General features: G+C 49.5%; 1 protein-coding gene and 1 long non-coding RNA gene across 6 annotated transcripts in view; one reads left to right on the top strand and one right to left on the bottom strand.

The window, feature by feature from the left end:
* Window position 1: 1 nt before the first annotated feature.
* LOC108167929 lies at window positions 2-9173 on the bottom strand. 5 transcript variants are annotated; one of them, XR_001780341.2, is made up of 4 exons: window positions 9087-9173; window positions 7791-7958; window positions 6611-6824; window positions 2-440 (listed from the first exon to the last, which is right to left on the bottom strand). It is a non-coding gene; the product is annotated as an uncharacterized LOC108167929 (long non-coding RNA). The 5 variants fall into 5 exon arrangements; XR_001780342.2 differs by lacking the exon at window positions 6611-6824; XR_001780338.2 differs by lacking the exon at window positions 2-440 and having other exon boundaries at window positions 6393-6824.
* Window positions 9174-9177: 4 nt separating this feature from the next.
* The window catches only part of Scn4a (sodium channel, voltage-gated, type IV, alpha), a 48015-nt gene continuing 40048 nt past the window's right edge, over window positions 9178-17144 (top strand). Inside the window, exon 1 of the mRNA XM_006531987.3 lies at window positions 9178-9262. The gene's annotated coding sequence lies outside the window, so the exon portion shown is untranslated. The remainder of the gene's footprint in view (window positions 9263-17144) is intronic.

Here is a 17144-nt window from a genome sequence, read left to right as displayed (position 1 = left end):
CTAGTCTCTTCTTCCGGCTTGTGGGGGGTCTCTCTTCTGGAGATCCATCGTGGGAGGCCCCTGTATGGGGTTTCCCAGACTACCTTACCCCTCCTGCACCTGGTGCTGGCGCTAACCCTGGGTGACCCACTTTTGTTCAGTGAGAAGCTGGGGTGACTTGGTTTCCTGGTCGTCTGAGTCAGTAAGGAAGGCAGAGTCAGTCATGCTTAGGAGAGGGGAATCCAAAGACCCAGTGGTTTCTGGAGGGGACCAGGCAGACCCTGGGCAACTTTACAGAACAGGCTGGGGCTCTTCACCTCTCCTCTGCAGATTTGCTGAATTCCTGGCGGAGGTGAACCACTCACTGCCCTCTCAGAGATGGGCAGTTCAGTACCGGAGTCCACAACACCGTCTTCTGTTTCCAAGGCATGCATTCTTCCGACAGGAAGTTAGTGAAGTGTCTATTGCGTAAAGACAGGTGAGGGGAGAGATCTATTTCCACAGCTGTGACATCCGAAGATAGGCCCCGTGCAGCAGTCGAGCACAGTCCCAACAGGAAGCTGGGATTAGCACCCGAGACTCACCCTTCCCCCATCCTCCACTCCTGTCCCCCTTTCCATAGTCCTGGAGTGGAGAGCCAGGAAGAACATCCCCGTCTCCTCTTTGTCCCTGTCTGTCAGTGACTGCTGCTGCATTTTACTACGGCCAGAGCCTTCGCTCTCTCAGCCCTAGCCAGTCATCTTCAATAAGGCAATTAAAAAGATAAACTAATAGTAAAAATGTGGGAAAAGGAGAGTCTTCCATGTGGCCACATTAGGAAGGAGGACAAAGAGATCCAGTGATAACCCCGTCCCCACCCCCCAGGGCATCCTCAGGGTCTTGGCACTAGGGTTAGGTGGAAAGAACAGCCAAGCAACCCAAGAGGGAAATCACTGTACCCGGGAAATTAGCAAAAAGGGAGGTCACTCCCAACAGAGCAGAGCTCTCAGCCTTCAAAACGCTGCGACCTTTAACACAGCTCCTCAAGGTGTGGTGACCCCCAACCGTAAGAATTTTGCTACTGTTATGAATTATGGTGTAATATCCGATATGCAGGATATCTGCTATGTGACTCCTGTGAAAGGGTCATTTAACCCCCAAAGGAATCACCACCCACAGGTTGGGAACTGCTGTGATAAAGGCTGAGATTCCAAGATAGGGAATGTAGGTATTATCCTGAGAGTAATGGGGCTATGGGCAGGGGCCAGCAGGAGAGAACGGGTGACATGCACAGCCAAAACTAGAATTATTTTGTTCCTCGTGTCTTACTCCAATCCTATGGATAAACACACATGCGCGCGCGCGCGTGCGCGCGCGCACACACACACACACACACACACACACGTACACACAAACATACACACATACATATATATACACAAACACACACATACACACATCCATATATACACATACCCACACACATATATACACAGACACACATTCACATGCACACACATACACACACAAACACATTTTGGGGGGGGGAATGGGATCTCGCTTGGCCTAAGTTGCCCTCAAGTTCCATATGTACCCAAGGACACCCTTGAACTCCTGATCCCCCTGCCTGTATTTCTTAAGTGCTGACATTACAGATTTCCTCTTGTGTTTGTGGGGCTGCCACTCTCAGGTCTTCTGTGACTGGTCCACACACTTGCCTGGCTCTCCACATTTTCTATCCACAGGCAAGATAGGTCAGGAAGCTTGGGCATCTCCTGCCAGGCGAGTGTATTCCTTAGGGGTTGGCCAAGGCGAATCCCACATAGACTCTCCAGGGAACATTACGGATTAACCCTTACCCTTCCACTCCTGGATGGGCTCCTTACTGGCTTTTCTCCTATCCCTGTCCTTTCTCCATTCTGTCACAGACTTGCTACCCAGATCTTTGCAACTGAGTCTGCTTTGGGAAGATTCCCCACTTAAACACCAGCCCCCTCCATTCACATCTGCTTTCCACAGAGAAGCCCTGGAAAGATGCCGCTTCCATTGAGCTACTATAAATCTGGTTCTGAGAAACAAAATACTGTCGGGTGTAAAATGGATGCAACTCGGGCAAAGTTGGAAACTGAGGCTGTCGAGGAGGGCACCACCCTTATCCTTCAGGAAGGAGCCTGGGAAGGTGGAGAGAGAACCTATATTTAGAATACAGGGCTGAGGGGGGAACTAGTGTGCCCTATCCAAGTTCTTTGTCGAAGGAAACCAAACCATATCCATATAAAGGCTGAAAATCCCCAAATGCCTGCCTGATCTCTGCAGAGTTCTGTCAGCCCAGGGAGAACTGAAGGAGTACAGGCAACAGCTACTTCCCTGGCCAGGGTTATCTTCTTTCAGATGTTGGGCCCCCGCACCCATCTCCTTTTTATTTTGTCCTTCAGTAGGGACTCCTCCTTATGTCTTTGGATTTTTGTTTGTTTGTATGTTGGTTTGTTCATTTGTGTGTGAAGGGAGGGCTATGTGTATGCATGTGTGCACGCTTGTGTGTGCATGCTTGTGTGTGTGCCTGTGGAGGCCAAAGGTTGATATTAACATGTCTTTCTCAAACACTTCTTTGCTTTTTTTTAGACAATTTGAAATATTTATTCTATTTTGTGTATATGAGTTTTTGCTTGCATATATACATGTACCTATAGGCACTGTGTGCATGAGACATCAAGTCCCCTGAAACTGTAGTCTGTGGATGGTTGTGAGTCACCATGTGGGTGCTCAGAACCCAACCTGGGTCCTTTGCAAGAACAAAACTGGTTTTTGTTTGTTGTTTGTTGTTGTTAGTTTTGTTTGTCTATTTATTTGCTCCTGGTTGTCCTAGAGTGGTTGTCCACTCTATAAAACAGACTGGCTTCCAACTTGGAGATTCATCTGCCTCTGCCTCCTGAGTGCTGAGATTGAAGGCGTGTGCAACCTCCACCAGGTTAGACCAAGTGCTCTGGAGCCATCCCTCCAGCCCTGCCTTATTTTCTTTCTTTCTTTCTTTCTTTCTTTCTTTCTTTCTTTCTTTCTTTCTTTCTTTCTTTCTTTCTTTCTTTCTTTCTTTCTTCCTTCCTTCCTTCCTTCCTCTCTCTCTCTCTCTCTCTCTCTCTTTCTTTCTTTCTCCTAAAAGATTGTTTGTTTGTTTGTTTGTATCTCTATGACTGCACTGTAGCTGTACAGGTGGTTGTGAATCATCATGTGGTTGCTGGAAATTGAACTTGGGACCTCTGCTGGCTTGGGCCCCACTCGCTCCAGCCCAAAGATTTACTTATTATTATATGTAAGTGCACTGTAGCTGTCTTCAGATGCACCAGAAGAGGGCATCAGATCTCATTACGGATGGTTGTGAACCACTATGTGGTTGCTGGGATTTGAACTGAGGACCTTCAAAAGAGCAGTCAGTGCTTTTAACTGCTGAGCCATCTCTCCAGACCCTCCTGCCTTATTTCTTGAGACAGGGTCTCTCACTAAACTTGTTCTTTGTTGTTTCATTCAGACTGGCTGACCATCAAGTCCCTGGGATCCATTTGTCCCCACTTCCCACTACCAAGCACACTTCCCTCCTAGGCTTTCCCTGGGTGCTGGAGATCCAAACTCAGGTCCCCATGCCTGTGCAACCCACACGCCGAGCCAGCTCTCCAGTACCCATGGTGCTACATGGAAAGACCTAAAAATCCAACGTTACTCCATGTACAAGAATAAAAGTGGTTAAGCGAAGGACAGCACTTCACCCAAAGGAACACTGTAATGTCACTAAAACATACAGCTAGAGGGATGAACTCCCTCTGCTCTGGGGTAGAAAACAGGCCGGAAAAGACCTTTGGGAGAATTCCAGGGTTCTCAATGACTACTTCAGCCACAGCTGAGCAAGAACAGGGCAGGGAACATCTGAACATCAGACAGCAATGGCCTTTTTAGAGGGCTCAACTTCTCCCTCTCCCTCCCCCTCTCCCTCCCCCTCCCCCTTCCCCTCTCCCTCCCCCTTCCCCTCCTCCCCCTCCCCTCCCCCTCCTCCTCCCTCCCCCTCCCTCTCCCCCTCCCCCTCTCCCTCTCCCCCTCCCTCTTCCCCTCTCCTCCTTCCCCTCCTCCCCTCTCTCTCTGTGTTTAAGATTTATTATTTATTTTTTATTAGATATTTTCTTTATTTACATTTAAAATGCTATCCCAAAAGTTCCCTATACCCTCCCCCCGCCCTGCTTCCCTACCCACCCACTCCCACTTCTTGGCCCTGGTGTTCCCCTGTACTGGGGCATATAAAGTTTGCAAGACCTAGGGGCCTCTTTTCCCAATGATGGCCGACTAGGACATCTTCTGCTACATATGCAGCTAGAGACACGAGCTCTGGGAGTACTGGTTAGTTCATATTGTTGTTCCACTTATAGGGTTGCAGACCCCTTCAGCTCCTTAGGTACTTTCTCTAGCTCCTCCATTGGGGGCTCTGTGTTCCATCCAATAGATGACTGTGAGCATCCACTTCTGTATTTGCCGGGCACTGGCATAGCCTCACACGAGACAGCTATATCAGAGTCCTTTCAGTAAAATCTTGCTGGCATATGCAAAAGTGTCTGGGTTTGGTGGCTGATTATGAGATGGATCCCCGGGTGGGGTAGTCTCTGGATGGTCCATCCTTTCATCTTAGCTCCAAATTTGTCTCTGTAACTTCTTCCATGGGTATTTTGTTCCCTATTCTAAGGAGGAATGAAGTATCCACACGTTGGTCTTCCTTCTTCTTGATTTTCTTGTGTTTTGCAAATTATATCTTGGGTATTCTAAGTTTCTGGGCTAATATCCACTTATCAATGAGTGCATATCTAGTGACTCCTTTTGTGACTGGATTACCTCACTCAGGATGATGCCCTCCAGATCCATCCATTTGCCCAAGAATTTCATAAATTTATTGTTTTTAATAGCTGAGTAGTACTCCATTGTGTAAATGTTCCACATTTTTTGTATCCATTCCTCTGTTTAGGGACATCTGGGTTCTTTCCAGCTTCTGGTTATTATAAATAAGGCTGCTATGAACATAGTGGAGCATGTGTCCTTATTACCAGTTCGAACATCTTCTGGGTATATGCCCAGGAGAGGTATTGCTGGATTCATCCCTGATGATTAGGGATGTTGAACATTTTTTACAGGTGCTTATCAGCCATTCAGTATTCCTCAGTTGAGAATTCTTTGTTTAGCTCTGTACCCCATTTTTAATGGGGTTATTTGAATTTCTGGAGTCCAGCTTCTTGAGCTCTTTGTATATATTGGATATTAGTCCCCTATCAGATTTAGGATTGGTAAAAATCCTTTCCCAATCTGTTGGTGGCCTTTTTGTCTTATTGACAATGTCTTTTGCCTTACAGAAGCTTTGCAATTTTATGAGGTCCCATTTGTCAATTCTTGATCTTACAGCACAAGCCATTGCTGTTCTGTTTAGGAATTTTTCCCCTGTGCTCATATCTTTGAGGCTTTTCCCCACTTTCTCCTCTATAAATTTCAGTGTCTCTGGTTTTATGTGGAGGTCTTTAATCCACTTAGACTTGAGCTTTGTACAAGGAGATAAGAATGGATCAATTCGCATTATTATTATTATTATTATTATTATTATTATTATTATTATTATTACATGATAACCGACAGTTGTGCCAGCACCATTTGTTGAAAATGCTGTCATTTTTCCACTGGATGATTTTAGCTCCCTTGTCAAAGATCAAGTGACCATAGGTGTGTGGATTCATTTCTGGGTCTTCCATTCTATTCCATTGATCTACCTGTCTGTCACTATACCAGTACCATGCAGTTTTTAATCACAATTGCTCTGTAGTACAGCTTAATGTCAGGCATGGTGATTCCACCAGAGGTTCTTTTATTGTTGAGAATAGTTTTTGCTATCCCAGGTTTTTTATTATTCCAGATGAATTTGCAAATTGCTCTTTCTAACTCAGTGAAGAATTGAGTTGGAATTTTGATGGGGATTGCATTGAATCTGTAGATTGCTTTTGGCAGGATAACCATTTTGACTATATTAATCCTGCCAATCCATGAGCATGGGAGATCTTTCCATCTTCTTAGATCTTCAATTTCTTTCTTCAGAGACTTGAAGTTCTTATCATACAGATCTTTCACTTCCTTAGTTAGAATCACACCAAGGTATTTTATATTATTTGTGACTATATTATTTATTTATATGGTGTTCTGCCTGCATGTATGCCTGCAGGCCAGAAGAAGGCACCAGATCACATTATAGATGGTAAATGAGCCACTACCATGTGGTTGTTGGGAATTGAACTCAGGACCTCTGGAAGAACCAGTGCTCTTAACCTCTGAGCTATCTCTCCAGCCCCTCTCCCTCCCCTCTTCTTAAGACAAGGTTTCTCTGTGTTGTTCTGGAACTCATTCTGTAGACCAGACTGGCCTCAAACTCAGAAATCTGCCTGCCTTTGCCTCCCAAGTTCTGAGATTAAAAGCGTGTGTGACTGCTGTCCAGCGTGAGGGCCCAGTTTCTAAAGAAGCAAGGAGCCAGGATCTGAGGGGTGATAGAAATTAGGTATTGGCCTGCAGAATTCTGTGTCTGACGATGTATGGGCAAGGAGGAGTCTAGGAAACACACCAGCGAAAGCCGTTTGTCCCTGCCTACCTGCTCTCACTGGGCGACTTCTACCACTGCAGTTGTCCTTGAGTGCGGCGGGCATGTGGTTCTGTGTTAGCTGGTGGTACGCTGGGGACTTGTGAGCATGTGAGTGGTGCTGACGGGATGCTCAGGGGTGGAGATGTATTTCCAGAGTCCTACCCACTGGGACTGCAAGATGGAACGTCAGAGCCTTCCTCCTCACCTGAACCCTAGGTAGAAACTGAGGTGCCATCAGCCATAATATGATTAACCCAATAATCCTTGATACAAAATAGGAAGCTTAGCTCCATTCATCTCCTATACGTTTTTCCTGCCATCTGCAACAAAGTATCCATGCGACCATTCTACTTCAGCTGTGACTGGTGCCCAGATCCTCACAGTACTCAGCTCACACAACTGAATATCTCAGCCTTGCTCCCTCATATACGGTGACCCCCTCCCATTACTCTAATCCCTCATTTAAGAACATCCTACCCCATAGAGCTGTGACCAGAAAGAGGCAGAGACCAAAGGGGCAGGGATGTATGTGGAAGCGACAGATGACGCCAAGACACAGATGTTCTTACGCCTGTGTCACCGTTCTGTTGCTGTGAAGGGACACCATGCCCATTATAAAAGAAAACAGTTTCGGAGCCTTGAAAACGTGGTGAGTGTGGTAGCAGGCAGGCAGACATGGCGCTGAAGACGGAGCTGGGAGTTCTACCTCCTAGTCCACAGGCAGCAGGAAGAGAGAGACTCTGACCTTGGAATGGGTTTTTGAAACCTCAAAGCCAACACTTGTTGGAAGAAGGATGTCACTTCCTCCTCATCCTTCTAATCCTTTCAAATAGTGCCACTCCCTGGTGACTAAGCACTCAACTCTATGAGCCTATGGGGGCCATACTCATGCAAACCACCACATCACCCACCCAGTACCCACAAACAAGTGGCAATGTCCTGTCTAGGGGACAGTGACTAGTGACCTGAGACCACAGCAAGGCTAGAAGTGAGAGAAGGACCCTGAATGGCCTTGGGGAAGCCATCTGTGAAGAGTCTGAGAAGAAACTGTGTTTTCCTCTACATTCTGGAAGCAACCCCTTAGGAAGAAGCCAGGATTCCATTAGCAACAGAGCTCTGTAGAGACTGCTCCTCAGAAAGGACCCCAAGCCAGGCAGGGGCTGTGTATAAAAGAGACCAATGTGCTCACCTGGGTTTAGAAACTGCTCAGAGTCTCAAGTGGCTCTCCATGTCACCGATGCAGAGGGAGCTGAGAGGTGGAGAGTCGCAGGCCCAGCAAGAAATTCTGTAACCACAATCAGACAGGGCCACCCAGGAGGGGGGCTCAGTGACATCCGAGGCTCTGTCCACAGAGGTGCTAGAAAAGTCAAGGGTGGCTGTTGGTCAGGCCTCCCCGAGCCTACCAAAGCACACTGCACTCAGAGTTCAGTCTGCTGAGGGCTGGAAGCAACTGCCTGCAGCAGGAATAGACACGGCATGGCCAAGGCAGGCAGGCTACTTTGGAAGATCTGGAGCAGGAGGACAAGACAGAAACCACAGCACCTTCAGGCTGAGTTGAGGCACTTCTTAACAGCTCCACTAGGGGGCACCACCGCTACAGAGTGAACAGGGGAGCTAAGCCAATCTCGTTTTTTCCCAACCACAACCCCTCCCTGGGCTGGAAGGGACAGATGTCTTGCCAGCTGGGAGTTGGGGGAGGGGGTAGACAAATACTTCTTGGGACTTCTATGTGGTCCTGTTAAACAGTTGGGTGTAAATGTATGTGCATCTGTGTGTGGGTGTGGGGGTCCACACTGGGGGTGTACAGACTTGGTAAATACTTGATAAAAAAAAAATCTACTGGTAGAGCTAGCAGGTTCTGCTCATGTGAACAGAAGTGAGTATGTTGGCAAGCAAGTCACATTAGTGAAAATATGAATTCATGGACGTGCACACAGATATACCCTTCATAAAAGTCTGAAACATGTGGTGTTTGTGTTATCTGGCATGGGTGTGACTGAGAACATGGGATTTTGGGGGCAGGGGTGTAACTTGAAGGCTTGCACAAGTCTGTGGTGTGAGCCTGTGCGTGTGTGTGTGTGTGTGTGTGTGTGTGAAAGGTTCTTTGTATGTGTTGCATACAAATATGTTGCATGCAGCATTAGTGTGCAGTGAGCTCACATGTGAGCGTGCACCACAGTAAGTGTGAATGTGAGTGTGTAGACCAGCTTGTTCCCTGTGAACACTTGGAGAAGTGACTGTCAGGGAGATTGGGTACAAAAACGAGCCTGCGTATGTTTGTTGAGGTTAGGAGAGATCCTGGATGGGGGAAGTTCGTGTGTGTGTGTGTGTGTGTGTGTGTGTGTGTGTGTGTGTGTGTGTTCGTGCATGCGAGTGTGTGCTCCTGTATGGATAGGTGTGTCTTGGTCAGTGTGGTCCCAGAACCCAGGCAGTTGCAGGGGAAGCCTGGAACACGCCGAGAGAAAAGAGTGGCTGAGGCACCCACCTGAAGATTGGCCCAGTCCTCAGGTTTCACTCATGACTCTGTGACATCAGCGGTAGCAGCTGTCCTTGCCGGCCCGGCCCCCCAGCCAAGTCCCCCAGAGCTCCAGCCCCAGCCTGAGGTGGGCACGGCACCCGGGGCTCTCGTCTGCCACCGCTCTTCTCTGCTTCTGGCCAACAGTGAGTACTGTGTCTTTCTGTGCCAGCCCAGCCTGGTTCCCCCAGGGGTGGGTCACCCCAAAAGACAGGTGACCCTGGCCTCAACCCCAGCATGGGTCTAAGGAAGTCACCACTTTGCTACCGCTCCGCTGATCTGTTTGCGCCCGGCTCTCCTGTCTGCACCCGGACCCCACTCTGCCCTGTCAAAACCTCCTTGTACCCTGACCCTCTCTGTCCCCAAACTTGCCTTCTCTGGTCTGTCTTCTGTTCTCTCTGCCCCTGCCTAGCTGAACTTTCCCTGAGCAAGAGTCCTCATTCCCGTTACAAATGTGACTGAAAGTTAGCTCCAGACAGGCATAGGATGACCCAAAGGATAGGGCCCAGGCTGTAGTTTCTTCAGGAAGGGACATGACGGGGAACCAAAACAGTGACTCGGCTTGGCCTGTTTGCTAAGGAGCAGGGAGGTGGAGAGTGGAGGAGGAGAGCGGCTGGAGGCTGGGTGGGGGTAGGGTGGCGGCGGTGGCGGCTCCTTTGCTCTATTGAAAGAGGAATCTGTGAGATGCCAGCAGAGGACACATCCCGGCTGTCACTAGGCAAGGCTCTGCCCACTGTCCCGCCCTCCTCCAGCCCTCTCTGCCAGCCACAGGCCTCTTTTCCTAGCGAATCTGGAAGGGGTGGGGGTGGGCAGAGGTGTAGTCCTACACAGCAGAGGGGGAACGCTGGAGACCAAGACAGCCCTGAGTACGCTCAGGAGGATGCATGGGTTCCTAATGTAGGTCAGGGGACCTCAACCCCTTTCACCCCCTTTACTAAGAATAGAGCCCTCGGGACACCAGGACAGAGGGTAGGCAGTAATAGCTGATAGAGAAGAGGTGTGCCAGGGCTGGAGGGGCTAGCACTAGTTGGGTTGTTTACCAGAAGGGTCAACTTGGTAAAAGGTATCAAAGCATTATAGTCTTAGCTGGGCGTAGTGGTCTCTAATTCCAGAAAGCTGAGGCAGGAGGATTGCCATGAATTCAAGGCCAGTCTGGGTAACATATGACTCCATGTGGGTAGAGATCTCCAAGATAGAGCAGTGTGGGGCTAGGCTATGCCCAAGGGTTCAGAGCCTCTACTGTCAGGAGGCAGCCCCCCACCCCCACCCCCACCCGGGAGGGAACCCTCCACCTGTCCCCTCCTCTCCCTTACCTCCGGAAGGTTGCACATGAACAAGTCACTCAGCAGAGCCTGGAAGGCTAGAGGCACACACGGGGAGCCTTTGCTGAGGCCCTGCCAATGAACAGGTCAGGGAGTTGGGGAGGGAGAGGGGTTGAGCTTTAGGGAACAAGGTATGTCACCAGCTGTAGCTGTGTCAGGAGGATCCTAACAGTGGCGGAGGCTGAGTAAGCACTGTGTGTGGTAGGGTTGGAAATAGGGGTAGGTAGGGGTGTTCCTCCAAGTCCTCTGTCTAGAGCAGGAGGTATGGCCTTCTGTGGCAGGGACAGGGACAGCAGTGGCCACTATGCTACCTTTTGCAGTCACATTAACTATGTAGGATGTAGAAGAAGCTAAATATCCCAGGACTTTTGAACCTGCCATGTCAGGCAGGGTATCCAAAGATAAGCCAGGCCTGTGTCCCCACCCAGTGCCCAGGTAACAGAGGACAGAAACTCCAGGCCCTGTGTCTGGTGATCACAGAAGTTTACCTCAAAGGATTATATGTAGGGATTTAGGGAGTGAGGAGAAGGTAGATGAGGGACCTTTGTAGGCCCAGCCTTGCCCTGCCTGTCATTTCTGGTTTGGAACTATGTATGGGTGAGGACTTGGAACTGGGACCCACCTCCCCTGCTCAAGGATGGGCAGAGGGCAAGCCTGCTCCAGCAACTTCCCTCCAGAGGTTTCTGGACGCCCGGGCCCAGGACCTGACTCAGACACAGATGTCACTGGATCTCCTAAGGAGATGCTGGGGATTTCCTGGCAAGGGCTTTGCCTTGGGGGACCGTCAATTCCGGCCATCAGAACAGCAAGGAAACATGGGTAGACAAGAAAGTGGAGTGGTTAGCGCAGCTGAAGGCAGCAGTGTTCAGAGAAGGCTCCAGGAAGAGGGAGAATGGAGAAGAGAGAAGAAGCCATAGCTCCCAGAAGAGGGGAGTGGCTGCCCCATGAAGACTAGGCTTGGAGAACAGGGAGGAGCCATGAGGGAAGGGGACAGAGGCAGATGTGTGGGTGACGGCTTTACACTCCATGGGTCCTACAGTCGGCTTCTTCAACACCTTTCAGCAGATCCTCAGATGCCAAAGGGTCACACCACTTGCCTGGGGCACACCGTGAGTGAGTGGCCAAGGCTTCATCCACAGTGGCCACGGCCAGTGCTCTCTGGGGAGGAACTTGAGTTGGACTAAGTCAGGACAGAGCTTTCCTGGGACAGTGGAGACTGTGTTATGGGAGAAGATTCTGGGGCTTGGGGCCAGTCTGATGACTCTTTCAGGGGTCTCCAGTCTTATTATGGCAGGGAAGGTTCCATCTGAAGGCACCAGGGACCCAGGTTTCTTTCACCTTTACCACCATGCCTGGCCTCGCATGTGCGTCCTGTTCTTGCAGCATCAGCGATGGCTATTTTTATTCCCCGCCGTTCTCAGTCAACACCCTATGTTGAGGGTGGGGAGGGTGGCAGAGGATTGAGGGCTCCAGGGGTCCTAGGGGCAAGAGTGGGCAAGGTGGAAGACACCTGAGTCTGTGTCCCTGTCTCAGGGCCCTCTGCCTAGAGACCTGGCATAAGAAAGAAAGGTACAACTCAGTGGTCACTGGACTCCGCTCAGGAGCCCCTGTTAAGTGCTAGCAGGTTACAGCCTGTGAGGAGCAGTTTAGCCTGGTGGTTAAGGCAAGTTGAAGGCCCAGCTGTCAACTCCACTTACTACATAAGGAGCACTTATTCTCCCCTGCATCATCTACCAGGTGAGGTGATAACAACAAACTCACAGAGAGGGACCAGTGAGCTCCTGGAATGTCCAGAGCGGAATCTCACGTGCAGTAGTAGCTCTGTAGAAGAGCTCACTAAATTCACTGTGCCTATGAAGACAAAGGAAACACCTCACCACAGGAGTGAGAGAAGGAAGAAAGCTACAGGCTCTGGAAACCCTTCAAAACCAAGGTTTGGGGCCCGAGGAGATGACTCAGTCCATAGAGTGCTTTTTTTGTTGTGCAAGCATGAGGACCTGAGTTTGAATCCCAAGAACCCATATAAAAAGCCAGGTGTGCCTGTAATTTCAGCATTGGGAGGTAGAGACAAGAGGATACCTGGGGCTTGCTTGTCAGCTAGTCCAGCTGAATCAGTGAGCTTCAGGCTCAAAACACAACAGCAAATAGTGGCCTTAGTCTTAGCCCACACATGTATGTGCACACTCATACACACATGTATGCATACACCACACACACACACACACACACACACACACACACACACACACACACACACACAAATGGCAGGGGATTAACGGTTGTTTTTAGTTTTTATTCCTATGTTTCCTCTGGAAGTAAGGGCCTCTCTTACATGGGCTGGGGAGCCCTTCATCTGGGTAGCTGTGGAGTTTTGAAATAAGGCAGAGGCCATGGAGTCTGCTGTAGTAAGGTTTTCTGTTCCCTTGTGTCTTTGTTGAGGTTGGCAGGTCTCGGTCAGTCCAGTTTTGAAAAAGAGGCTCCAAGAGAGAAGGGGAGAAGACCTTTCCTGATAACAACTTGTAGGTAATGTCCCCAAGGGCAGGAGGAGGAGCAGGAGGCAGCACAGGCTTCCTGAGGACAGGTGGCAGCTGTCAGAGGAGGACACCTGTCAGTCTTCCTTGATCTCAGGTGTTGCAGGATGGCTGGTAGCCACGGTCTGCTCCCAGGATCTCTGCAAGGAGGCTTTTTAGCCTGCCCATGTGATGGGGGCTGATGGAAGAAGGTATAGAGCTGGAATTCTCTGGACTCTAGGAGGACAGAAGGAGCAGGATTGAAGTACATATAGAAAGAAGGAGCAGGGTGAAGTATATAGAGGCTGAAGGAGAGCAACAGAGGCATTGAGCTCCTGAAAAGAAAGATCCAGAAGGAGGAGCCACGGCAGGGGACAGCACTGTCTACATGGACATGTTTAGAGAAGGTGATGGGCTCACACATGACTGTAGTGTGAGCAAAGGAGAGGGGCCAGCATTGGATGCTAGGCACTGTTCCTTAGTGGGATTTAAGCTAACAGAAGGCAGGACGTCCCAGGCTTGGATAGAACAAATCGGTCTCCACAACCCTTTGAGCAGCTGGGAAATTAGTCACAGAGCTGACACTGTGTGTGTGTGTGTGTGTGTGTGTGTGTGTGTGCCAAGAAATGGCAAATAGGCCATAGTAGACATTAGATAGATATGGGGGCTAATTGGTTCCAGTTAGGGATGGTGGTACAATCCTATAGTGAGTTCAAGGTTAGCCCAAGCCACATATAGAGATCCTGACTTAAAACAAACAAGTATCCAGAAAGTTCTTTGCCAGGCTGCTGACTGGTGTGTTCCCAGACCTTCAGCCCACGACACAGAGACCCAAGAAGCAAGCAAGCATGGTCCTTCTAGGCCTGTCAGGCATCTTCAGCAGCCATACCTTTCAAGGGGCTTCAAGCAAGGCCTCTAGCCTGCCCTGAAGCAAAAGCCAGCTCAGTGCAGGGGGCTATTTGTGCTGTAGGTCAACCATGCCCAGGTCAGTGCTGTAAAGGGCTGGAGGAAGGCCATGTTTGTAGTAGTAGGTACGTGGGGTTGGCATGAAAGAAAGCTGTGTTCAAATCCTCTCTTGGTATAATAAAACCGCAGTAGGTGAACCAGGGCCTGGTACATGGTGCTAACTTTTCAACAAAGAATCTAGGGGTCTGGGATGACTCAGTGCTGTGTACCTGCCTAGTGTGGGCCCTGTCCCTGCAGCACAGAAAGCAGGCAGAGTGCACATCTGCAATCCCAGTCCTCCTGAGGTAGAGGCAGAAGGAGAAGCTCAGAGTCATTCTTGGCTATGTAGCAAGTTCAAGGACAGCCTAGGATACATAAGACCCTGTATCAACAATAAGGAAAAGGAAATAAGGAATAAGAAATGGGGGAATAAGCCGAGCAGTGGTGGCATATGCCTGTAATCCTAGTACTTGGGAGGCAGAGGCAGGTGGATTTCTGAGTTCGAGGCCAGCCTGGTCTACAAAGTGAGTTCCAGGACAGCCAGGGCTACACAGAGAAACCCTGTCTTGAAAAACTGGAAAAAAAAGAAAAGAAAAGAAAGGAAGAAAAATAAATAAATAAATAAATAAATAAATAAATAAATAAATAAATGGAGGAATAAAGTGGTGGTGGGAGGAAGGGACAGGGAGGGAGGAAGGAAGGGAGGGAAGGGAATATAGCTCAGGGCTAAGGGTGTAGCCTAGCATGCATAAATCTGTGAATTCAATTCCCAGAGTGCACTGAACTAGGTACAGTAACACAGGCTTGTAATCCCAGCATTGGGAGGTGGAGGCAGGAGGATCAGAAGCTAAATATCATCGCTCTTGACTAGGTAGGGACTTCTAGTCTAGTTTGTGTTGTTGAATTATGTGAGACCTGTTTTCTGGTTTGGGTTTTGTTTTTTTTTTTTTGTTTGTTTGTTTTGTTTTGTTTTTTCGTTTGGACGGTAACTTTGCCCCTTTCCATGATTCCTGAGTCAGATGTACAGGTGGACGCCCCAAGATTTAGGGCCAGAAGAACCCATCCTGTTCCGTAGAGCGTTTTCCATGTTGGAGGACACCTGGAATTCTGCATCTTGAGATAGATTTTTTGTCTGTTGGTTTTAAAGGTTTAGGCCTGGGAGGGAAAATCTTCCCTGGGGCCGTGTTCCTAGAGATACAGGAGCTGTGAGGAGTTTGGGAAGGTGCTGTCTGGGGCAAAGGCTGGGTTTAGCCTACTCACGGGTTCTTACATCATCGCTTTGAGCCAACAGGGGGCGCTCAGGGGAGGAACATCCAGCAGCCTTTGAGGGTCTTTAGAGCCTGCAGGCTGCAGGACTCACTGTGGAAGAAGAGGCTTTGGATGTGGACAGACGGCCACCTTGGTACACAGTCAGTGCAAAATAAATGTGTCCATCACTATTACCTGTGGCCCTTGGTTAACTGATGACCAGGTTGGGTGAATTTGGAATCTGAAGAAAGAAGGTTTATTCTAAACCTCTGTACCCCTTTATGAGTCTCCTGTGTAACACCGTTGGTTTCCTGAATTCTGGGGGCCACTCAATGCCCCTGGGGCTCCACTCTAGGCTCCCAGCTCTAGGCCACCCTTTGAGGCCCCACAGGAACAGACTGGGAGGGAAGGGCCACCAAGGATGACCTCCTCTGTACTGTGGCCTGCCAAGGCCAAGGCTGCTGTTCTCCTTCCTCTCCAGGCTAAGTGTTTGTTGTCAGAGCAGTAACACAGCTACCCAGCTTCCCATCCCCACCTCCACAGGAAAAAAGAGTTGTGACTTGAGACTTCCAGCCAAGGGATGTGAGCATCCATTTTTCACTCTTGGAACTGGGCACAGTGGGAACCCAAGGGTTTGGGGGAATTGCTCACTTTGACCAGAGTCGAAGTTCAGTGTGTTCGGAGTCGCCCAGGAAGTTTTGTATTGGAGCCTGTACTGTGGGAGGCCCTTAAAGCAGATCCCCACTGGCACATATAGCGCTCAGCAACTTCTGTCTGTCTGTCTGTCTGTCCATCTATCTGTCTGTCTGTGCCTTGTCTGTTTTGAGTGATAGGTCACTTCTCTGCCTGTGACAGGAGCCAATTGAAGCCATATTAGACTGTTTTACAGGCAGGTTTATTGGGAAGCTCTCGGGTGGGAGAGTTTACTGGCCCCAAGGAAGGAGCCCAGGGGAGCTGCCATGGGGAGAGGTGAGGGGTAGGGAAGAGAGAAAGGGCACATGGGCAGAGAGAAGGAGGAGGAGGAAGAACAGGAGGGGGAGGGGAGGGGGAGGGGGAGGGGAAGAAGAGAGACACCAAAATATCTGGGTTATATAGGGAAGAACATCTGGGGGAAGGACAGTTCAGCCCCTGGGCTGGAAAGTTCAGGGTTGGGGGGCAGGGTATGCCAGGTACGGACTGAGGGCTGCTGGTGGGGGGGACCAGAAGACCAGATCTGCTTTGATATGTACAATATACACCTCAGTCCCCCTAACCCTCCACCCCTGAAACCAAACACTAAGATAAGATTTACTCTGTAGTGGAATTCACTGTGTAGCCCAGGGTGGCCTCAAACTCATGGCAATCCTTCTGCCTCCGCCTTCCACTTACTGAGATGACCGACACGAGCTAGCATACTCAGGTTGTTTTAGATAGTTTTGTTCGTCTTATGTTATTTGTCAAGTACAGGTCTCACTATGCAGTCCTGGCTCATCTGGAGCTCCCTGTGTAGACCAGGCTGGCTTCGAACTTACAGAGACCCACTTGCCTCTGCTCCCCAAGTGCTGGGGATGAAGATGTGTGCCACCACGCCTCTCTATTACTTGTATTATTATTATGTATGTGTGATGTGTATAGGCAGGGTATGTGTGTAATCACGCCATGCATGTGGGGGCGGGGTCAGTTCTTTCCTTACATCCTTTACTTGGGATAGAACTCAGATCATCATGCTTCTACCCCCTGAGCCATCTAGCTGGCCCTTTCATTTCCTTCTTAAACAAACAAGAGAGTGGTGGGTGACGAGCAGTCTTGTGAGATTTGAAGGCTGCACTAGTTGGGAAGAAGAGTGGTAGCTGGACCCTGAACAAAGACAGCTAGCGAGAGGCAGGCCGTCTTTGTACTTGTAGAGGTGTGCTCTAAAGAGGATAGGATAGGTGTGCTCAGAGGCCATTCCACCCATGGCCAACTTCCCAAGACAGTTTCTTCCAGTAGCTTTGTATCACAGAGTAACGGGGGCATAGCTGAGA

Source organism: Mus musculus, chromosome 11 (genome assembly GCF_000001635.26).
Source record: "Mus musculus strain C57BL/6J chromosome 11, GRCm38.p6 C57BL/6J".
Lineage (NCBI taxonomy): Eukaryota > Metazoa > Chordata > Mammalia > Rodentia > Muridae > Mus > Mus musculus.
Note: the sequence above shows the minus strand (reverse complement) of the source record. Positions and strands in the feature narration are given on the sequence as shown.